The following is a 24,411-nucleotide window of genomic DNA, read 5'->3' as shown; positions in this document are numbered from 1 at the left end:
TACCCTATTGATTCTATTTATCTGGAAAACCCTAATACACCAATGAAGATGGTTTAAAGTAGCATATGATCCAAAACTCCAATACAATATGTCACATCTTTGAACATAGCCTATGGCAAATTCCTTTTTGTTGCTGTTGTTGTTGTTCTTAATATCACATTACAATAAAATTATGTAGACCAGATGTTGCAAATTTTGGGCCTAATCTAACCCACAATGTGCTTCGTTAGACTCCCAATGCAAAGTTTTCGTTAATTTTGAAAGTATTTAACAATTAAAACTCAGGATATTTCACTGCTGCGTTCACTTTTAGATTCAGATTTCTGCTTCTCTTGGAAAACCAAGGGAGCTAGCCACATGGAGCTGGCACTCGTGTTTGGCAAAACTTGGCTGGAGCTGAGGAGCTGCTGATTTAGATGGGGTACATCCCCCACAGCTCAGCCCCCACAGCCCCACCCTCCTGTCTGACCCTCTCTATCTCCCTCTTCTACAACACCTACCTGGCTCCTGAAGGCATTTAGGTGTGTGATCCCTGATAACAAGAGGATAAGGAAGCCAGGGTAAGACTAAGAGGAAAAAGAAGACAGGGGGTCCTGCCTTTCTTTCTATCCATCTTCCATCAGAATCAGTGCTCACTGGCTGGGTGACTTTTGACAAGTCTATAACTTTTAGGAGACTTGCTTTTCTCCTGGGTAAAATAGGGCTAATGGTATAGATCCTGCACGATGTTTATGAGGATGAAATTGTATAATGTTTGCACAACACCTGGTAGCTATTATTATGATTTAGTTTATTCAGACGCAAGCCATATACTCCATCCAGGAAATATGGGGCTAAGCCAGCCAGAGCCTCGCAAAGATCAGAAACATGCTGTGAATGCTGCTTCCTTATGCAACTTGAGCAATGTGGAGTTTGAAAATGCAGTGTTCGATATTCTGTTAGTGCCTCACAATGATCTTGGGAGGTTGCTATTGCTGTCACCCACATTTAATAGGTGAAAGTGCTGAGGTTCAACAGTCCTGGCCCCTGTTCTCTCCTGCCTACATCTTTGTATCACAGCCCTCACCAAATGCATTATGACAATTACTTATGCCCATGTCTGCTTTTCCGCCTGGGCAGTGAGAACCTTGAAATGAGTCGCACCATAGCCCTGGCGAGTCACAGAGCGCCAGGCTCAGAAAAATAGTTGGCCAAATCAGTCAGTCCATAAACAGAGGAAGGGGCCCAGGTCAGACAATCAGCACAAGTCCCCGAGGCAGATGCTGCCCTGGCCTGGCTCTGAGACCACTGTTCTCTCTCCTTGACAAAAACAGCAATGTTTTCCCTTCCACCTCTTTCATCTGCTCTGGGGCTCACTACTCCTTAACCAGCTAGCCATTGGGGGTTTCACCTGGGCAGTCAAATGTGGATCCCAGGTAGTGATGGGGACTCCAGCAGAAAGAAATGTGACATCACACTCCCATGATGTGCTGGAGAAGTGGGAACCTTCCAGAGAGTTGCTGGCACCTGGGCAACCCAGGCTGCAGACCTGACCTCCAACCTCACCATACCCCACCGCCTCCCTAACCCAGGTCCTACAGCACTCCTCCACCCGATTCCCTGCACAACAACACGAAAACCTTGTATCAACACAATAGATGCTTCAACAATTTTAAAAATCAGATTTATTGCAGTGTAACTTACAAAGTCACTCATTTTAAGTGCACAGTGTGGTGAGTTTTGACAAAAGTGTGCAATCTTGTAACTACCACCACAGTCAAGATATATAGTTGACCCTTGAACAATATCGGGGGTTAGGACTGCCAACTCCCGCCCACAGTTGAAAATCCCAGTATAACTTTTGACTCCCCCAAAACTGAACTAATAGCCTACGGTTGATCAGAAGCCTTATCAATAACATACACAGTCAATACCACATATTCTGTATGTTATACATATTATATACTGTATTCTTCCAATAACATAAGCTACCGAAAGGAAAATGTCATTAAGAAAATTGCAAGGAAAATGGGGCGCCTGGGTGGCTCAGCTGGTTAAGCCTCCGACTTCAGCTCAGGTCATGATCTCACAGCTTGTGGGCTCGAGCCCTGCATCAGGCTCTGTGCTGACAGCTCAGAACCTGGAACCTCCTTCAGATTCTGTGTCTCCCTCTCTCTCTGTTCCTCCCCTGCTCTCACTCTGTGTCTCTCTCTCTCTCTCTCAAAAACAAAGATTAAAAAAAAATTTTTTTAAAGAAAATTTCAAGGAACAAAACATACATTTACAATATTGTACTTTATTTATTAAAAAAATACCCGTGTATAGGTGGACCCCACAGTGCAAAATTCCTTGCTTCAGGCTACTGATGTGCATCCTGTCGCTACACTTTGGCTCTTTCTAAAATGTCATAAAATGGAAGGTTAAAGTGTATAGTTTTTGGAGTCCTCCTTCTTTTGCTTACCATAGTGCTTTTAAAATTCAATTCCAGGGGCGCCTGGGTGGCTCAGTTGGTTAAGCGGCCGACTTCGGCTCAGGTCATGATCTCACGGTCCGTGAGTTCGAGCCCCGCATCGGGCTCTGTGCTGACAGCTCAGAGCCTGGAGCCTGTTTCGGATTCTGTGTCTCCCTCTCTCTCTGACCCTCCCCCGTTCATGCTCTGTCTCTCTCTGTCTCAAAAATAAAAAAACGTTAAAAAATTTTTAAAAATATATGAAAAAATAAATAAATAAAATAAAATTCAATTCCATTCTTGCATCTACCATTAGCTTGTTCCTCTTTATTGCTGAGTAGTACTCCATTGGGTGAATATATAACAGTTCATTTCTCCATCACCTGACAGACATTTGTGCTGTTTCCAGGCTTTGTCTATTTTGAATAAAGCTGTTATGAACTTTATGTAAAAACATTTATTCAGGATATGTTTTTATTTCTCAAGGATGAATATCTAACACTGCAATGGCTGGGTCATATGGTAGATGTATGTTTCACATTATAAGGAAATAGCAAACTATTTTCCAAAGTGGCAATGACATTTTGCTCTCCCCCTAGCAATTGACAAGCAGGCCGGTTGTTCCACGTCCTCTGTGGCACTTGGCACAGACAGTCTTTTAAAAAAAAAATTTTTTTTTTAAGTTTATTTATTATCGAGAGACAGAGCATGACCATGGGAGGGGCCAAGAGACAAGGAGACACAGAATGGGAAGCAAGCTCCAGGCTCTGAGTTGTCAGCACAGAGCCTGATGCGGGGCTTGAACTCACAGACCATGAGATGATGACCTGAGTCAAAGTCAGATGCTTAACTGACTGAGCCACCCAGGAGCCCCTCTCAACCAGTTTTAATTTGAATTTCCTTTAGGAAATGTCCTTTAGGACAACTGATGTTAATCATCCTTTCATATGTTTATTTGCTATACCTATATCTTCTTTGGTAAAAAGGGTCTTACTAAATCTTTGTCCATTTTTTTTTAACTGGGTTGTTTGGATTCCCAATACTAAGTTTTAACAGATCTTTAAATATTCTGAATCCAAGTCCTTTACCCAATATATGGTTGACAAATATTTTCTCCCAGTCTGAGGCTTGTGTTGCCATTTTCTTAACAGGGTTTTTCAAAGGGCAAAAAGTTTCATTTTCATAAAGTCCAATTTATCAATCTTTTTCTTTTATAGTTTCTACTTTTTTGTGCTTTATCTAAGAAATCTTTACCTAAGCCAGGGTCGCAAACATTTTCTGTTTACTTCTAGAAATTTCATATAGTTATAGCTTTTATATGACAGTATGACCCATTTTGGGTTCCTATTTATATATTATATGAGGTCAAGATGAAGGTTCATTTTTTTTCCATATAACTATCCAATTGCTTCCACTCCATTTGTTGAAAAGACTAGATTTTCTCCAGTGAATTTTCACAGCACCTTGTTGAAAATCAATTGAACATGTATATGTGTGTCCATTTCTGAATTTTTCCTTCCATTTCATTGAGTTATATGTCTATCTTTATGACAAATCCACACTACCTTCATTACTGTAGTTTTGTGTAGTGAGTTTGGAAATCAGGTACTGTGCATTCTCCCCTGTTATTCTTCTCTACAAAAATGGCTTTGGTTATTCTAGGTTTTTTGAATTTCTATAAAAATTATAGAATGAGCTTGTGAAAGAAGCTGTAAGGAGCCTACTATGATTTTGATTAGAATTGTTTTGGATCTACAGATCAATTTCAGGAGAATGGACATTGTAACAATACTAAGTCTTCAAATTCATAAACCTACTCATATTACTCTATTTCTTAAATCTTTTTTAAGCATACATAAGCATATATATACATATAAGATACATACATAGGCATGTATAATCAAATACAATAGAAATCACTTTTTAATATTTTATTTTTTTCTGAGAGACAGAGACAGATGGAGCACAAGTGGGGGAGGGGCAGAGAGAGAGAGGGAGACCCAGAATCCAATACAGACTCCAGGCTCTGAGCTGTCAGCACAGAGCCCAACACGGGGCTTGAACCCACGAACCGTGACATCATGACCTGAGCTGAAGTCAGATGCTTCACCAGCTAAGCCACCCAGGTGCCCCTATGACACAAGTCATTTTAAATGAACTGTTACCTATTAGATCAATTAAAAATAAGAAAAATAAGTTTTTATTTTACCTTCATGTATTCCTTCTTCAGTATTTTTCTTCCTCAGTATTCTTGTTTAGATCCAAGTTACTGATCTATGTACTATTTTTCCTCTCTCTAAAAAACTTCTTTTAACATTTCTTGCAAGGTAGGTATACTGGAAACACATTCTCTCAATTTCTGTTTGTCTGAGAAAGTCTTAATTTCTCCTTCACTTTTGAAGGATAATTTCACAGGGTACAGAATTCTAGGTCAATTTTTTTCCTCAAGATTTTAAATATTTCACTACACTCTCCTTGCTCTCATGGTTTCTGAGATGTCAGATGTAATCTTGTTCTTTTATAGATAAGATTTCTTCCCCTCCGGCTTCTTTCAGAATTTTTCATTATCTTTGATTTTCTGTAGTTTGAAAATAATATGCCTATGTGTAGCTTTTTGGCATTTATCCTGCTTGGTGTTTTCTAAGCTTTCTGGATCTGTAGTTTGATGCCTGACATTAATTTGGGAAATTTTCTGTCACTATTGCTTAAAATATTTTTTCTGTTCCTTTCAATCTCCCTTCCCTCCTGGTACTACCATTATTTGTATTTTATACCTTTTGTAGTTGTCCTATAGTCCTTGGATATCCTGTTCCGTTTTTTCCAGTCTTTATTCTCGTTGCTTTTCAGTCTTGAAGGACTCCACTGAAATTGCCTCTAGCTACAGATTCTTTCCTCAGCTGTATCCAATCTACTAATAAGCCCATCAAAGCAATCTAAATTTCTCTTACCTGTTCTTCATCTCTAGCATTTCTTTTTGGTTCTTTCTTATGACTTCGATGTCTCTGCTTACATATACCATCTGTTCTTGCATAAAGTCTATTTTATCCATTAGCTTCCCATAACATAACATAACATAACATAACATAACATAAAAAAATAAAATTAAAATAAAATAAAATAAAATAAAATAAAATAAAATAAAATAAAATAAAATAAAATAAAATATCATAATCATTTTAAACCCTTGGTGTGGTAATTCCAACATTCCTGACATGTCTGGTTCTGATGCTTGCTCTTTCTCTCAAAGTGTGTTTTTTGCCTCTTGGTATGCCTTGTGATTTTTTCTTAATAGCTGGATATGATGTACTAGGTAGAAGGAACTGCTGTAAATAGGCCTTTAGTAATGTGGTCATGAGGTGTGATGGGAAGGAAAGCTTTCTACAGTCCTGTGATTAGGTCTTAGTCTTTTAGTGAGCCTGGGCCTCTTGACTTTGAACTTCACATGCGTTTCTTGGTTTTTTCTTCCCCACCTGAGGTGGGACAAGACTGCTACAGCCAGCTAGAACTCGTGCTCTCCCTTTCCCCCAGTCAGTCTGAAAAATACCCCAGCAAGTTAAGCTCTGGTTAACTAGTTTCCCCTGAGTGCAGACCTTGTTAAGAACAGAGTACCCAGGCATATTTCAAAATGATTCCTTTTCCCTTCTGCCTGCCAGAATCACAAGGGGACTTTTCCTGGATATTTACTGTGGGAAAGTAGTCTAACTCCTAGACATAAATCTCATAGAATTATGAGATCCTCCCCTATGACTGGGGTCCTCCTGGAGTTTTTAACTCTCATACTTGTCCACACTGAGCCTCCAGCAGTTTGTCAATTATAGTTCAGGGTTTCCTACCCCGGCACTGGTTCCTGTGCTGGTTTCTAGTCATGACTCCCTGCATTTGCATGTCTGCCTCACAAGTCTTGGATGTAGTAACTGGCCCTGTGTCCTGTGTCCTCCCCTCTCCTATGGATCTAAGAAGAGTTGTTGATTTTTTGCTCATTTAGCTCTTTACCTGTTGTTAGGACAGAGTGGAGACTTCCAATATCTTTACTACAGAACCATAAACTGGAAGTCTCTTAAGTCTTTAAAAATTTTTCTCAGCAAATATTTTTCAGTACACTAAAAATATATTCAATAAGTACAGATTTTGTGTGTAAATGTTTTCCATAAATATTTTATATTTTCTCTAAATGATTTTATATTTTTGATGTTATTTTAAAAGGCATTATTAATTTCAAGTCTGATACTTTTGTTGCTAATATAGGGAAATACAATTTATTTTTGTACATTTTGTACATTTTGACCTTATGTCCTATAAGCCCATAAAATTACTTAGATGTTCTAATAGCTTTTTAATAGATTTATTAAGATTTTCTATGGAGACAATTATGTCATCTGGGAATAGTTTATTTCTTTCCCAATATATGTTATCTCTTACTTCTTTTTCCTGTCTTATTGCACTGGCTATGACTTCCAGTACAATGTCAAATAGATGTGGTGAAAGTGGTCATGCTTTCCCTTATTTCCCAACCTAGAGGGAAATTATTCAATCTTTCACCAGTAAATATGATGTTAACTGCAGGTCTTTCATAAATGCTCTGTCAGGTTGAGGAAATTCCATTTATCCCTGGTTTCCTGAGAGTTTTCATCCCATGTTGTTGTATTTTCTCAAATGTTTTTTTCTGCATCTACTGGGATGAATAAATTTTATTTCTTTGTTAGTCTTTTGCAATGGTGAATTATAGTGATACATTTTAAATAATAAACTGACATACTGCTTTATTTCAAACTGAAATGGCCCATATATCAATAGGACAATGGTTTAAAAAATGTGACTTACATACATACACTTCTCCTTTATTCTCTATTGTATCAGCAACAAGAAGGCAAGAAATTTAAAAAATACAAACAATATACATGGGGAAATCACAGGAAAGGAAACCCCAGGTTATTGATGAGTTTATGATTTTTTTTTTTTTACCTCACTGGTAACCAGAGATTGTACAGTGAAAAAAAAATGCCATGTTTTATCCAGTGATCTCAATAGTCATGAGCTTCTGGTTACTTCCCCCTCAGGAGGACACAATATTTGATGCCATGATAAAACACCCATTTATTGACAAAAAATTAAACAATTACTACCTAATGCCTGGCTGAGAAATGAGTAACTGGTGTTGCTGTGTTTGAGGGGGCACACAGCAGACATGACTGACAAGCAGCGGCCCCACACCTTCGTACTTACCTGGAAGAAACTCTTACACAATCCAAGGACAAGGATAACCATGCAAGAATGTTTATCACTGTGTTGTTTGTGATAGTTATGGTACTGAGACCCTGCATCTACTGAATAGAAGTTTTTCATGGGAGCTTGTGGATTGAATTGCTTCTACTTACTTGTATCCATTCCTCCATTGCCCTGCTTTCTGGTCTACGCAGCATGGCTCCCTCTTCCCAACACTCTCAGATCACTCACTGTCCTAGAACAAATTCGCCATTCTATGTTCACTCTAAAATATGTGAAATAATAATAATTAATATTTCATGATTAATAGTTTGCTTTCCTTCTTGGAAATTTGATGAGCTTTTGAGGAATCACTTGGTTAGCCTGAGTCTGTTAATAAAAGATGCCCAAAGAAATTTATGCTGAAATTTATTTTTCACCCTGTAAAGTTTTGCACTGCAAGAAGAAGCAGTCCAACATCTTTGAAGCTATGGGTATTTCCCTTAGAATTTCAATGACGAAGGTGGCGTCTCTCCCACTGAAACCATTAGTAAAAGGCTTGCTCAGCATTTCATGCCTTTATCCTCTCTTACCTCCTTCCTCAGGTCAGGTGCTCAGATTCAGATGGAAAGTAAGCTAATGGGAAACAATAATGTATTTTCCAAAGGTTTCTCTTCCTTTTTCTGTCAATGGGCTGACTTGGCATTTTGTTGGCAGCCTTCAAAGCACTTCACACTTCCCTGGAAAGTGTTGAAAGCTTATAAGTTCTCAGCACATATAATAAATAGGTTTTCAAAACAATCTCTTTTAAAATTGCCAACAATATATAGACTGGGTGAGACACTGTTTCTTCTCTGCTGGTTTTCCCTGGGAGATATTACCAAATAATTATAAAGACCATAGGGATTGAGGTAGCAGTTCAGCCACGATAAATCACTGAAGTTCTGTGACAGGCTTGTCATTGCACAAAGAAAAATATGTTCCAGAAATGACAATACACTGACATGAAATTACTTCTCTCAAGCTGGTTTTAGGTCTAGAAGTTCAAAATTTTTGGTCAGATCAGGTGTGGTGAATACCTACAGCTTTTGCCCCACCCTTACCCCCACCACCCATTTGCCACTCTGCTCCTAACTAACCCCTGCCTCCCTCTGGAGAACTAGCCCCTCCCACACTCAGACCCCATCCTCTGAGTCCGAGCCAACCCCAGCTCCAGGGTTGAACATAAAACTTGAGTCTAAGCCAATCAGCACACTGCATTTCCATGGCCCTAGCTATTTGCTTAGGAATGGTCACATGACCCAACAAGAGCCAATAAAAATGTAGTTAAGTTTTGGGGAAACAGGTATTTTCATTTCTGGATTTAAAGTGTGGGGAGGAAAGCATTGGAGATTTGTTCCCACCATCATGTTATACCACATGAAACCTGAGGCTCTAGTCAAGACAGAAAGAGGCAGAGCAGAGATGTGGAAAGAAACTGAGTCCTTAAATTCGACAATGTCTGAAACTATAACTGTACGGTCCTGTTAAATGAAACAATTTTTTTCTTTTTTCTACTTAAGCAGGTTTTTTTAAAGCTTATTTATTTATTTTGAGAAAGAACCAGAAAGGATGGGCAGACAGGGGGGCTGACCGAGGATCTGAAGTAGGCTCTGTGCTGACAGCACAGAGCCAGACGTGAGGCTCGAACTCACAAACCCTGAGATCACGACTTGAGCCAATGCTTAATGGACTAAGCCACCCAGATGCCCCATAGCAGGTTTTGATATGATATTCTTTTACTTCAAAATCAAACCAAACAAAAACCCTCAGTGTTCCACCATATACCCTGATTTTAGGTTTGAAAAATATATTCAGTGTAGGTAAAAGTACAAATTAAGTGATGTGATAAAGAGCCTGTATTTCTACATTTCCCAAAGCAGCAAGCACATCCTGGCCACACTCTAGCTTTCCAAGATGGTGTGTGTGTGTGTGTGTGTGTGTGTGTGTGTGTGTGTGTGTGTGTGTTGGACTGACTGAGTGGGCCCAGAAAGAATAATTCTGTCGGGAACAATTCATGTCAACTGTTAGGGAATCCCTGGGTTTCAAAGCAACAATCACTGGAATTTGGAAGTTCTCTAGTAAATATGCAACTGCCTGTCAATGCTCAATGAGTAGAACTCACTAAAAGCTGAGCCACAGAATAAAATGTCTGTGAGCAAGAAGGCTCTCACTGACCATCTCCTGGCAAGGCCACCTATCTCCCTGAAACAGGAACTCTGACAAACCTGAGAGAAGGTCCCTCCCATCCCCACCTCCACATTGCAGATGCACCCCCGGAGCAGTGAAAAATCAGAGTCAGGGCCTCAGAATGCCTTCCACATCAAAGGGATGTGAGGGTGAGAGCTGACATGGGCAGCACGAGTTTACGCAAGAAACTCATGCAGAGCCTGAGGTCCATGGCAGGAAGAAGCTGGCTTTCTCCTGACAGTGCAAGTTCAGCATTCTCAGCAATTCAAAACTCTTTTTGGACAGGGAAGGCACAGGACTCCAGAAAGAGGAGTCCTCACAAGACCTAGAATTGAAGGAAGAACCGAGACTTGAACAGGAATGGCTTCAGAAAACTATAAACTGAGCAAAGTTCTGTTCTCACTACTGAAGCCTGTGTCCCTTATCAGCACCTCCTTCCCAGAGGTCCAGGGCTCTTCCATGGCTTCAGTCACTGAAGAGATGAGTCAGAGACTTCTTTGTACAAAGGAGTTAGAAATCAGTGTGAGCAAAGGGACACGAAGGAAGGAAGGAAGGAAGGAAGGAAGGAGGGAAGGAAGGAAGGAAGGAAGGAAGGAAGGAAGGAAGGAAGGAAGGAGGGAAGGAAGGAAGGAAGGAAGGAAGGAAGGAAGAAATAGAGTGGGGAGAGAGGAAGGAGGGAAGGGAGGAAGGAGGGAAAGAGGGATGCAGAGGGTATAGTGAGTCTTCGGATGAACTCAAGTGGTGAAACTTCTCAGGCACTGACAACATTCTCAGGCACTTCCCCAACTTCCTTCTCTATATAAGGAATGAAATTCCACTGCTGGAGTTGTATTCCTTTAGCTTTTGGCTTTAATCTCATTAAGATACAGATGTCTTGGGGCGCCTGGGTGGCGCAGTCGGTTAAGCGTCCGACTTCAGCCAGGTCACGATCTCGCGGTCCGTGGGTTCGAGCCCCGCGTCAGGCTCTGGGCTGATGGCTCAGAGCCTGGAGCCTGTTTCCGATTCTGTGTCTCCCTCTCTCTCTGCCCCTCCCCCGTTCATGCTCTGTCTCTCTCTGTCCCAAAAATAAATAAACGTTGAAAAAAAAAAAATTTAAAAAAAAAATAAGATACAGATGTCTTTGGAAAGAAAGTGGTTCAGACATTAAACTGTTGCTCCTCTGTGTGAAAGCTTTTTTATTACAGAAGAAAGTGTGATGTCTAGGAACAAAAATACAAGAGGAAGACAAAGAAATGGGATGCCAAAGAGGGGAAATGGTATTTGGGCAAGTGGTACCCTGGGATGGGCAAAGCACAGACTTTGGAGTCAGAAAGACATGAATTCAAATCTTGATTCTCTTACCTACTAACCTTTACATTTGGCTAGTTACTTCACTTCTTTGAAATGCTACTACCTTCTTTGTGAAATAGATATATATATATATATATATATATATATATATATATATGCCATCTCTGTGCCTTAGATCATTGCATCCTCTCTGTCTCGAATGCCCACATAGTCCTCGCCATTTGCCTGCTGACTCCTATCCAGGCAATATTTGATCCGTGTCTTCCTCAGGAAGACTGGACTATAGCATCCACTTACATAGAACAGAGGCAACATCAGTTGTAACCATTGCTATTCCACACTGTGACCTCTCCCTTTGACTGTCTCCACTACAGTGAGATGGCTTTGAGACCCAGGGTCTGTGTGTTACTCACTGGTGCATCCCCAGTGCTTAGGAAATCTGAAAACATCAGGGAAAGGGATCTGGAGAGCTCTCTCCTAGGAGAAATGGAGACACTGGTCTTGAGTGAGCCAGGGCAGAAGCAGGGACCCCTGTGGAAGGCTGTTCCTCCACCACATGGGGAAACAAAAAACAATGTCGACAGAGCTGAGAGAGGGATAGGCAGCCATACCACTTTTCCTTTCCCCAAACCAGCTTCTTAACCTGGAGCAGAAGCCTGAACAGAGACAAGGCAGGAATTGTGACCAGTGTTATTAGACAAAGTTGAATTCAAGGTCAAAAGCACTGTGTGCGGCCACTTCACAATGATGAAGGATGCAATCCACAGTGGAGATAATACTGTCATGATCCATTAGGAATCAAATAACAAAACATCAACATCAGTAAAGTAAAACCATAGGAAATACAAAGAGAAATTGACAAAAATATGAAAGTAATAGAAGGTTTTAATACACGCTTTAGAGCTCTGACAGATCAAGTATATGAAAATAAGTAAAGATATAAAATATGTTAAGGATATAATTAAAATTATGTCTTTCTAGGTTGCTATGGTGCATTTACAAAAGTTATCATCTTTTGGGCATAAATTCCAAGGTGTTATAATGTGAAGAACTACATTCTAAGATTGCAATACAATAAAACAATAAATAAGTAGCAAACAGAAACATAGAAAAGTCAAATACTTGCAGATTTGGGGGAAAACATCTCTCCTAATTAACTATTAGGTCACAGGTAATAGATAAATTACAACTATCAAATATTTAAAAAATAAAATAATAGCATTACCAATTAGAACTGGGAAACGTTCAGGGTGCCTGGGTGGCTAAACGTCTGACTCTTGGTTTCAGATCAGGTCATGATCTCATGGTTCATGAGTTGAGCCCCATGTGGAACCCCTGGGGGAGCCCTGCTTTGGGCTCTGCTCCAACACTGCAGAGCCAGCTTAGGAATCTCTCTCTGCCCCTCCCCCACTCGTGCACACTCTATCCCTCTCTCTTTCTCAAAATAAATGAACAAATTTAAAAAAATAAAAAGAACCAGGATACATTCAAAATTGTACTTACAGGGAAATTCACAACTTCAAACACTTATACCATTAAACAAACAAGAATAAAAATAAATAAGCATTCAACATAAAAAAGTTCAAAGATAAAGAAAAAAAGAAGTTGAAGAAAAATATAAACTCAAAAGACCATGAATCTGTGATCAACAAATAGTAGGATTAAATTAAGAGCAGTTTCTTTGGGGGAAAAAAAATCAATACAACGAATACATCATTGGGCAGCCTAATCAGGAATGAAAGAGAGAAAGCACAAAATTATAACCTTAAGAATCAATAAAGGAGAAAACACAAATGCAGAGAAAAATCCAAAGATACCTAGGAGAGCATTTTGCCCAACACTGTATTAGCAACTTTGAAAATATGAATAGAACATATCTTTCCTTATCCCAAAATGTCATATTAGTTTTCTTTACCACAGGCTTGCTGCTTCTGGATGACAGTCTCACATCATGATGGTGACTCCTCACAGACCAGACATCGTGGGAAATTCCGCAGCATCTCACTGATATGTAAAAATGGCCCATGAGGTAGGCATTCCTATCATCATCCTCCTGATTTCACAGATGAACAAACAGTAACTTTGAGAAATTAAATGGTTCATCCAAAACTACATAGCTAATTAGGAACCATACTGAAACTTGACCCCAAGCAGCCTGACTCAAAAGCCACACCAGCGTGCCTCTAGCTGGATGCACTGGTGCTGCTGGTCCAGAGCCCACACTTGCAGCGCAATGCAAGGCTCCATCCTGCCTCCCAGCAGACTGTCCACCGACTGGCACCTGCCACAAGACCGACAGGGCACAAGACATTCTACAGATTGTACTTACTTCATTGCCATGACCATCCTAACACTCATAGGTATTATTATAATTCCCATTTTACGGGGGGGGGGGGGGGGGGGAGTGAGGCCTAGAGAGTTAAGTGCTTATCTAAAGTAAGACAAATCTAAGAGGCAGAGGCAGGATTCACACCCAGATCTGGGAAACCCCCAAACTGGTTTTTTTTTTTTTTACACTTCACCGGGCACTCTGATCTACTTGTCTCCACGGGAACTGCCAGGTTTATTCACAGTGTGGTAGTTCATGGGATCAAGAAATGAAACACTGCCCAAGAAAATTAGGAGGCCACGGCCAATAGTAACTACATAAGAAATACTGTCACAAACTGTGGTGCTTTTGATAATTCTCTCAAGAGAAGATGCATTATGTTAGTTTATCATTTTAAATAAATTCTCAACAAGCTCTTTACCTGTAAGTCTGTATCTGTGGAGACGGTTTTTGTAACATCAGATAAATGAGCAATTAGAGACTTTAAAAGGCTCTTAAATGTGGTGGAGCTTATAAACCTAAACTCCCAGGGACAGTAAATGTCACATCAAATGGCTTCAGTACACATTTCCTATCTACCCTTTGTTTCAACAGCTGTAATACGGCACTCCATATCCCAGTCTGAACACATCTGCCTTTGAGCGGGATGTAATGGGAAAACTGGGGACCTGGGACATAGGTCACCTGGACTCTAGACCCACCTGTCCTTGGATGACCTTGACCAAGTCAACATTTCTCTCAGTTATTTGCTAATAAAATGAGAGGGTTGCAACTAGAATATTATGAACAACTCTCCAAGCTCCAATGGTCTATAGCTTCACAAACCTATGACTTTGACTATGCACACCATCATTCTTTATACTTTTCTATGCAGAATCCTACACAAAGGCAAGTTTAGCCCTTGATAAGTATTAGTTATCATTGTCATCATCATTATGACCTGATGAAGTCACAAAGTCTATCCATAGCAAAAGAAGCAGAACGAGGATCTAAAATTCTACCATTACAGACTCATTCCTTTGGTGTTAAAAGGTTCTAAAATATCTCATATAGGAAAAATGCTCTAAAAATTTATTGCTTTTAAGAAGCAGTAATCTTTTTTTTAAGTAAAACTCTTTAATGAGCCCCGATATACAATGGATACTGAGTTTTTCTGGATGAAGTGGGGAATGGAGCAGGGACAGGGCGGGAATGGGCACGGATACCTGGAAGTTTCTCCACTTATTTCTTTCATTCACATGGACACCAAGGCACTGCCTCAAAAACCTGTGATTCCTCAGAAGACCATTTACAATTCATTTCTTTAAGCCAATACCACTTTCCCTCTTTACAGATTAAGGAGCCAATAAAGATTAAGCTGAGTGATTGAAAATGGAGAACAGCGGGGCAGTTGCAGAGGAGGCCAGACTCTAGGACGGAGGGGAGAGGAAAGAAGCTAACCTTTACTGAGGGTCTTCTGTCCGTTGTGTATTTTGCTAGATCCTTTAAATAAGCAATAAGGGGAAAACATTTAAATTATACATATTTACCAAGGCCCAGTTCCCACGTCAATCCCTTTTCTTGTGTACCAGATCCCATCCTCGCTTCTCTACTCAGGACACTGCTCTCTTCTAAATCAGTATCTCCCACCTGAGTCACAGCTGTGGCTTCCTGCCTCCCACCAATCCACACTGTGCTGTCAGCGTGGCACTCTGACCAGAACCTGCAATCCCTGTGCTCAGAGTAAAAGCCAAAATCCTCCACTGGCCTCCAGGGGATGCGCGGTCTGGGCCTGATGCTATCTGGCCTCATCTCCTGGTTCACCCCCTCACACTCTGCTGCAGGCACGCTGGCTCCCTGCTCCTCTGGGAAGATCCCAGGCACGCTTCTGCCACAGTACCTTTGCACCAGCTGTCCCCTCTACCCGGGACACCCTTCTACAGACATCCACGTGGCCCTCTCTCTACCTCCTGCAAGCCTTCTCTCCAACCCCCCCCCCCAACAAGTTTCCCTATTTAACACGACTGACCACTACCCGCTTGGGCACTTCAACCTCCCCTCCTGTTAAGCCAATTCATACACTGAAGTCTGAACCCCCAGTAGCTCTGAATGTGACCTTATTGGAAATAGGGTCATTGTCAATGTAATTAGTTAGGATGAAGTCATGCTGGAGTCACGTGGGCCCCTGATTCAACATAACTGGTGTCCTTATAAAAAGAGGAAATTGGGACGCAGAGATGGACATGCCCACAGGGAGAAAGCCATGTGAAGACTAAGGTTTTGCTACCACCAGCCAAGGAACAACCAAAAGCCAGGAGAGCCACCTGGCACAGATCCTTCCCACACCCCTGCACCTCAGACCTCTGGCCTCCAGAGGTGAGGGCAAAGAATTTCTGTTGCTTGTACTACTCAGTCTATGATACTTTGTTACCACAGCCCTGGAAACTAACTCACTCCTTCTGTTCTGCTTTTCCTATTTCCCATGGGACTTTCTAATGTGTCACACAGTATCATTTCTTGCTGTTTTTTAAATATATTGTCAAGTAAGCTAATATGCAGTATATACAGTGTGCTCTTGGCTTCGGGGGTAGATTCCCATGATTTGTCACTTACACCCAGTGCTCTTCCCAGCAAGTGCCCTCCTCAGTGCCCATCACCCATTTTCCCCCTCCCCCTTCAACCCTTAGTTTGTTCTCTGCATTTAAGAGCCTCTATGGTTTGCCTCCCTCTCGGTTTGAAACTATTTTTTCCTTTTCCCTTTCCCTTTCCCTCTCCCCATGGGTTTCTGTTAAAGTTTCTCAAATTCCACATATAAGTGAAAACATGTCTCTTTCTCTGACTGACTTATTTCACGTAGCATAATACCCTCCAGTTCCATCCACGTTGTTGCAAATGGCAAAATTTTATTCTTTCTCATTGCCAAGTAGTATTCTATTGCAAATATAAATCACGTTTTCTATCCATTTTTCCTAAAACTTGTGTGAAACCACAAAACACCCTGAATAGCCAAAGTAATACTTAAGAGGAAAACCAAAGCAGGAGGCATCACAATCCTAGACTTTAGCCTCTACTACAAAGCTATAACTATAATCATCAAGACAGTATGGTATTGGCACAAAAACAGACACATAGACCAATGGAATAGAATAGAGAATCCAGAAATGAACCCACAAATGTATGGCCAACTAATCTTTGACAAAGCAGGAAAGAGTATCCAATGGAAAAAAAAAAAAGGCAGTCTCTTCAGCAAATCGTGCTGGGAGAACTAGACAGCAACATGCAAAAGAATGAAACTGGACCACTTTCTTACACCATTCAGAAAAATAAACTCAAAATGGATGAAAGACCTAAATGTGAAACAGGAAACCATCAAAACCCTAGAGGAGAAAACAGGTAAAAACCTCTTTGACCTGAGCCACAGCAACTTCTTACTCAACAGGTCTGCAAAGGCAAGGGAATTAAAAGCAAAAAGGAACTATTGGGGCTTCATCAAGATAAAAAGCTTCTGCACTGCAAAGAAACAATCAACAAAACTAAAAGGCAACCAACAGAATGGGAGAAGATATTTGCAAATGATGTATCGGATAAAAAGGGTTAGTATCCAAAATCTATAAAGAACTTACCAAACTCCACACCCGAACAACAAATAATCATTTCTTTCTTTTAATGTCTATTGTCTTATCTCCTCCTTCTGGATTCTAACATAACCTCTAAAGGGGCACAGATCTTGGTCTACTTTACTCACTGATGTCTAATGTAAGTGGATTAAGCAAATGCTTCCAAATGAATGATTGAACAAATACATTTACCTCCTTTCTTCTATTTCCTCCAGAAACTAGCATTAAATTTGGCCTTACTCTTGTGTGCCTTAGTTCTCAGACTTATCTTCCTGACCGACAGCCCTCCCCCACCTTACCCACTCTCACTACCCATCTTCCCACCTGGAGGGACAATAAGAACATGTTGAGAGGGATGCAGCCCATGAGGGTGCAATTACACTGATGTTGCACATATTTAATCCTCATGTGAGCCCTGTGAAGCAGACATTGTAATCCCATTATATGGATAAGGAAACTGAGGTTCATAAAAGTCAAGTAATATGCCCCTAGCATCCTGTGTGGAAAACACTTACACATGTTGACCTACTCTCTTCCTTCTTTAGCATGGCAGCTTCCGAGGGGCAGGAACAGCAATGGTCATCTCTGTGTCGCAAGCACGCAGGCCAGACCGGCACACAATAGGTGCTTCGTGAACACTGCTGGACTCTCCACTGTGACACCACTGGCAAGCGGCAAAGCTGGACTGCAGCGCAGGCTGGCCCCACGGCCCATGCTCCTGCCATATAGCCCCCCCGGCCGGCGGAACATGGGCACATCACAGCTGCCTTTTATTTTTCCAAAGTTTTTCAGCGGCCCCATCTCCCCACCATCCACCCAAAGCACTTTCCCACTCCCCCCCGGCCCCAAGTAACCATGTTAACACCTGCTGAACACCCTCCCATATACACAAATGCAAATGTGCCTACGTAGAATTTTTGCCGGTTTTCTTTTTTTTTTTTAATGAGGTCTTCTCCATTCATGTGTGCATCTTGCTTTTCTCATTCAGCAACAACATTCCTGAAAACTCATCTAAGGTGAACTGGTTTGCCTCCAAATATTTCCTTGTAATGACTGCATGGTGTCACAATTTATTCAACCATATGTCACTGTTGGGGATTCAGCTTATTTGCAGAATCTTTTTTCTCTTGTGTTAGTTTTGCTACATTAAACATTCATACATGGATAACACCTATGGATAGATTCCCAGGAGTGAGATTATTATATTAAAAATTAAATGTATCAGGGCCCCTATGTGGCTACGTTGGTTGAGAATTCAACTCTTGATTTCATCTCAGGTCATGATCCAGGGATGTGAGATTGAGTCCCATGTCAAGCTCCACGCTGAGTGGGGAGCCTGCTTGAGAATCTCTGTTTGCCCCCACTCGCTCTCCCTCTCTCTCTAAAATTAATAAATTAATTAATTTAAAATGTCTCTCTCAAAAAAAAATTAAGTGTATACATGCTTCTATTACTTATAATGGAAATTCTCAAACATATAAAAGTAAAGGAAACCAAATAATGAGCCCCCCTAAACCTAATGCTCACAGCTTCAGTGGTTATGAAATCATGGCCAATCTGGTTTCATCAAATCCATTACCCACAGTCTAGAATGTTTTGAAGGAAAACTGATATTCTATCACATAATCTGTAAATATTTCTGCCTGTATCTCTAAACGTTGAGGACTTTTTAAAATAATACTACCAGAATATTATTATCAAGCCTAAAAAATTAACAATTATTTCTTCCTATCATCCAGTCTTCAGGCAGTGTTAAAATTCCCTCGACTGACCATAAACAATATTTTCACAGTTTGCTCAAACCAGAATCTTATTAAGTTTCAAGAATTACAATTGGTTAATATGTTTCTTGTCTCTTAAGTCCCTTTAATTTATAAATGTTCCCCTTCATATCTGTGTGTGTGTGTGTGTGTGTGTGTGTGTCCCTTGCAATGTCTTTGTTGAAAAAACAATGGTCATGGGATGCCTGGGTGATTCAGTCAGTTAAGCCTCTGGCTGTTGATCTCACAGTTCATGAAATCAAGCCCCATATTGGCTCTGTGCTGACAGCAGAGACTGCTTGGGATTCTCTCTCTCTCTCTCTCTCTCTCTCTCTCTCTCTCTCTCTCCCTGCCCTCCCCCTGCTTGTGCCCTCTCTCTCTCTCTCTCTCTCCCCCTCTCTCTCACTCATACAAAATATAAATAAATAAACTTTTAAAAAATGTTTAAAAAAGTCACATGCTTAAATGCAGGCCTAGGCCACTCTCCCCTATTATGATTTTACCCTGCATGCTCGCTCTCTCTCTCTCTCTCTCTCTCTCTCTCTCTCTCTCAAAATAAATAAACATTAAAAAGAAACAAAGAGGGGCGCCTGGGTGGCGCAGTCGGTTAAGCGTCCGACTTCAGCCAGGTCACGATCTCGCGGTCCGGGAGTTCGAGCCCCGCGTCGGGCTCTGGGCTGATGGCTCAGAGCCTGGAGCCTGTTTCTGATTCTGTGTCTCCCTCTCTCTCTGCCCCTCCCCCGTTCGTGCTCTGTCTCTCTCTGTCCCAAAAATAAATAAACGTTGAAAAAAAAAAATTTAAAAAAAAAAAAAAAAAAAAAAAGAAACAAAGAAAGAAAAAAGAAAAAACAGTCATTTGTCCTAAACAGTTTTCCACAGTCTTCATTTTACAAATTGCCTCACCCCAACATCATCTTGTCCCCAACAACTGGTATTTAGATCTAGAAGCTTGATCAGATTCAGGCTGGAACTCTTTGCAAGAACACTTCATCGGTGGTGCTGTATACTTGCATCCGGAGCACACAATGTCTGGTTGTCCCTCTTGTGCTATTAGCAGTCACCGATAATATTGCCTAGATTCATCTTTTCTGTAGGAGATAAATGTAAATGGATGGAATCTTAAGTTCATCATTCTTCATTTCTCAGCTGGCATACTTCTATAAAGAGAAAACTCCCCTTACCAACTCATTTATTATCCTAAGGCACAATCCATATAACCAAGTCTGGATAAATTATTCTTTCCCTTTATTTGCCAGGTTTCAAAATAACAAGGTATTTTTGTAGTATCACCTAAATGAGGGTTGTTGGGATTTTTGTTCTGTTTCAAGCTTATCTTTACAAACTTGCGGGTTTTCAAATGCAAATATAGGGTTAACAAATTCATTCTCCTTTTCTATGGAAAACTGACCTTGGGTTAACTTTCTAGCTCTGTTCCCCTGGAAACCTAATAAAGGTGGAATGCCATCTATGTTACCAGGCAACATTGCTCATGGTAAAAATGACCTCTAATTAGTAAACTATACCTGGCCTGGGAGGACTGTGAATTAACTATAAATACCCAGTGAGAATCCATAGTTTGAACTCCTCTGAATGCAGTGCATTCTTGCAACTGGGTATGTCCCTTGCTAGGCCTCCTGAAAGCTATTCCCGTGGGAGGAAATAAAACATATTGGCTCATATGGGGAATGGAGCTTATAAACCAGAATAGCACCTATACTCATTCACGTGGGCCAGATTCCACCAAGAAACAGACTATGAAATGGAGATTTGTGCACAGGAGGTTTATTGGAGAGGGCTCTCGGGGAGTGAGGGAAATCAGATTTTGCAGAGGAAAAAGCTAAACTACAGTATAGTTTCAACTGTAAACCTCAGCCAATCCAATCGGACTTCCTCAGTAAGTGGGATGGCCATTTAAAGTCCTAATTTAGGAAGGTGTGCTCCCTGAATAGGGGCGTACTCTTGGGCAAGGCAGCTTTTCTCCACAGAACACAATCCCCAGAGATTGGTTCAAGTGTGAACTGTGAGCAGCCAGCACTCATACAACTGGGGGAACGATTATCTGGGTCTTAACAAGGATCCCCAGGCTCAAGTACCACAGCATCACTACACCTGCTCATTTGGTCTCATTCCTTCACACCTGAGCCATCACACCTGCCTCTGCCCTGCTGAAAAGCTGTCCTTCCTGTCCTACCTCCACCAGCACAGCTAACAAACGGATGCCAGAGGGGACCTGTTCAGTTTTGGGAAACGTAGATCTAAACCCACATTTACCTTGTACATTTCCTGCCCCACATCTGGTATCATCCATTTCTCCAAAGAGCCTGGCTTCTTTTCAGTAATATTCAGGACCACAATCCAGGAGACGGAGGGCTCATTACTACTGGTTAAGTCATGGTTTCTGGGACTTTTCAGTGGCTGGAGTTAAGAAATATGTTGCTGTTTGGGTTTTTTTCCCCCAGATAAGATACGTCATGAGTTTCATATTCAGGACTACATAATTTTCTTAGCTTCGTCAGTTGTCCATCTGTATGCCCCTTCCCCGTTGTCCAAAATGGTGATTCTCACTGACATCAACCTAATTCCTTGTTTGCTTTACTGTACAAACAAAGCCTTACCCGCATAAGATTTCCAGAATAAGAATACCAACACTACATTACTGAAAGAATTTAACTTCTCTTTGCTTTGTTTTATTTGTTTGTTTTGTTTCCCCTTAGGGATTAATGCCCCCTCCCAGGGATATATCACCAAATTAACTGTGTTTTAAACTAACTTAAAATAATTCCTCTTCATATGTGCCACAAATTCACTTCACAGATTTCGTTTGTTTCATTTTGCTTTAATTTTACGATTGGGCTTTTTAGTTTAATTTTGTTCTATAATTATGTAAAATATTTAAGTAGTTTCAAAATCAATTCTATAAATTAGGTCGTATAGGCCCCTCAATCTTTTTTCTGCCCTCCCTCATAAATCTAATCTTGTGGTTTATTTTTCAATATCATAGGAAAAGATTAACCAGTGACTTAAGACCTTTCTTGAAATGAATAGTAGCATATTACATGCACATTTCTACACCTGGCTTTTTGTACTCAACAATATATTTGAGAAATCATTTTGAAACAGTCAACAGAGGTCTTTTTCATTGGTTTATATAACTGCATTAGACAGTGGATGTACCTGTGTGGATATGTTTCGGTTTGTGTAGATATATGTTAGTTTATTTGATCAGTTCCCTATTGATGGGTATTTGGATTGTTTCTCATTTTATGCTCTCAAAATAGTGCTATTATAAGTAACACAATGAGTGAAACTCTCTTCTTTTTTTTTTTTTTTTTTTTTTTTTTGCTAGTATATCTTTGGGAGAGATTCTTATCACTGGAATTGCTAGGTAAAGAGATGTAATTTTGAGATTCCACTTTCATGCCCACTATGATGGCTATAATAATAATAATTTTAAGAGAACAATAACAAATTTTTGCGAGGGTGTAGAGAAATTATAACTCATATATTGCTGACAGGAACGGAAAGATGTAAAATCCATCTGTTTTGGATGCACAGTTTGGCATTTCCTCAAAAAGTTAAACACAGAGTTACCATATGACCCAGCAATTCCACTTCTAGGTGTATACTCAAAAGAACTGAAAACATGTTCATACAAAAACCTGAACACAGGGGCGCCTGGGTGGCGCAGTCGGTTAAGCGTCCGACTTCAGCCAGGTCACGATCTCGCGGCCCGTGAGTTCGAGCCCCGCGTCGGGCTCTGGGCTGATGGCTCAGAGCCTGGAGCCTGTTTCCGATTCTGTGTCTCCCTCTCTCTCTGCCCCTCCCCCGTTCATGCTCTGTCTCTCTCTGTCCCAAAAATAAATAAAAACGTTGAAAAAAAAAAATTTAAAAAAAAAAAAAAAACCTGAACACAAATGTTCACAGCAACATTACTCGTAATAGTCAAGAAGTAGGAAAAACACCTATGGCCATCAATGGATAAGCAAAATGTTGTATATACCTACAATGTTATTCAGCCATAAAAAAATAAACACCAATACATGGTAAAACATGGATGACCCTTGAACACATTATGCAAGAAGCCAGATACAAAAAGCCATATGCTATATGATTCCATTTATATGAAATGTCCAAAATAGACAAATCCGTAGAGACACAAAGTAGATATATGGTTGCCCAGAGATGTGGGAAGGGGGCATAGAAAGTGATGGGTAATGGGCACAGGGTATCTTTTTGGGGTGATGAAAATATTCTGGATTTAGCAAGTGGTGATGGTTGCACAGTCTTGTGAATATACTAAAAACCATCAAATTGTTCACTTTAAAATGGTGATTTTCATGGTAATTAAACTATATCTCAATAAAAAACTTTAAGTTAAAAAAAAAAAACTAAAACAACAAGGAGCCTTACACAGACCAGTGATGAAAACGTACTATAAATCCAGGAGTAAAACTCAAACCTCTGTGCCTGGAGGATAGAGAAGAATATTTGAGAAAATTGGGAAAATGGGGGCGGGGGGGAAGCATCTCCCATGCATTGTTGGTGTCAGTAGAAACTGACACATTCATTTAAATAAGTAATTTAATAGTAATCTATCAAAAATAATAATAAAACACACACCCTATGATCCAGAATTTCCATTTGTAGGAACTTAAAATCAATGTGTGGCTGGCACAGTTAGCACTCAGTGAATGTTCTTTCCTAATATAAAGGTGATAATCACAGGGAGAGATAATAAATTACACAATAAACTCCTACAGCCAAATTCAGCTCTCACTTCTGCTCCCTTTTGGAAAAATACTGAGACAGTGTTTATACCATAGGGTAGTATGATCATGAAACCTTTCTCTTTTAATCTTTGCAAGCTGCATAAAGTAAAGGAAAGCGAAATTCTCCCCTAAAATATGAGGCCATTTCTAGAAATACTGAGCATATACTAAAAGCAAAGTTAAAGAAGATCATGTAGAGTTCCAGCCTCTTGATAAAAGGGAGATCACGGGGAGGAAAACAGCTTGAGCCTCAGCCAAACACCATGAAGCTACAAAAAAGCCAAGAAGTATTTAGAGTGACATATGCATGAAGCCTCCTGAAACTCAGCAATGACTATGCAGCAATTGACAAACTCAATGACTACTGAAAGGCATGCCTAAGTGAACTTCTATCTTTTTTTCCCTTTAATTCTTTCTCCAAATGTTGATTTCCCTTAAATGTGGCATTGCCATGATTTGTAAATACAGTGCTTTGTTCATTGCATTAAGAGTTTAATCAACGCAGAAAAGCCCAGGGAGAGGAACATCATGTCAGTCCACTCCCAATTAACCATTCCAGACCTTTCAGTCCATGAAGACATACCCTGAAGTCAACTAGCCCAAGTGGCAGGGAAAACCTCAAGCAAAGAGATATAGCTTCTTGAATCCACCCCATAACCCAAAAGGTGACAAACCTCCAGGATGCTGTTTGCATCAACCCTACTCTGGACCTGATCCTGCGGAAGCATGGAGTGTCCTTCAGCAGCCCCTGCCACTAGCCCCAACATCTCACCCACCCAGCATAGTGAGACATGGTGGGGAGACAGGG

The 24,411-nt window shown here is 40.5% G+C and overlaps 1 long non-coding RNA gene across 1 annotated transcript; it reads right to left on the bottom strand.

Annotated features, from left to right (window-relative positions):
• Positions 1-19,698: 19,698 nt before the first annotated feature.
• On the bottom strand, positions 19,699-24,375 carry LOC122491927. Its single transcript, XR_006299486.1, has 3 exons — positions 24,278-24,375; positions 21,106-21,249; positions 19,699-19,922 (listed from the first exon to the last, which is right to left on the bottom strand). It is a non-coding gene; the product is annotated as an uncharacterized LOC122491927 (long non-coding RNA).
• Positions 24,376-24,411: the final 36 nt, after the last annotated feature.

This window comes from Prionailurus bengalensis, chromosome C2, assembly GCF_016509475.1.
Source record: "Prionailurus bengalensis isolate Pbe53 chromosome C2, Fcat_Pben_1.1_paternal_pri, whole genome shotgun sequence".
NCBI lineage: Eukaryota > Metazoa > Chordata > Mammalia > Carnivora > Felidae > Prionailurus > Prionailurus bengalensis.
The sequence above is the reverse complement of the archived record's forward strand: the minus strand, read 5'-3'. Positions and strand labels throughout refer to the sequence as shown.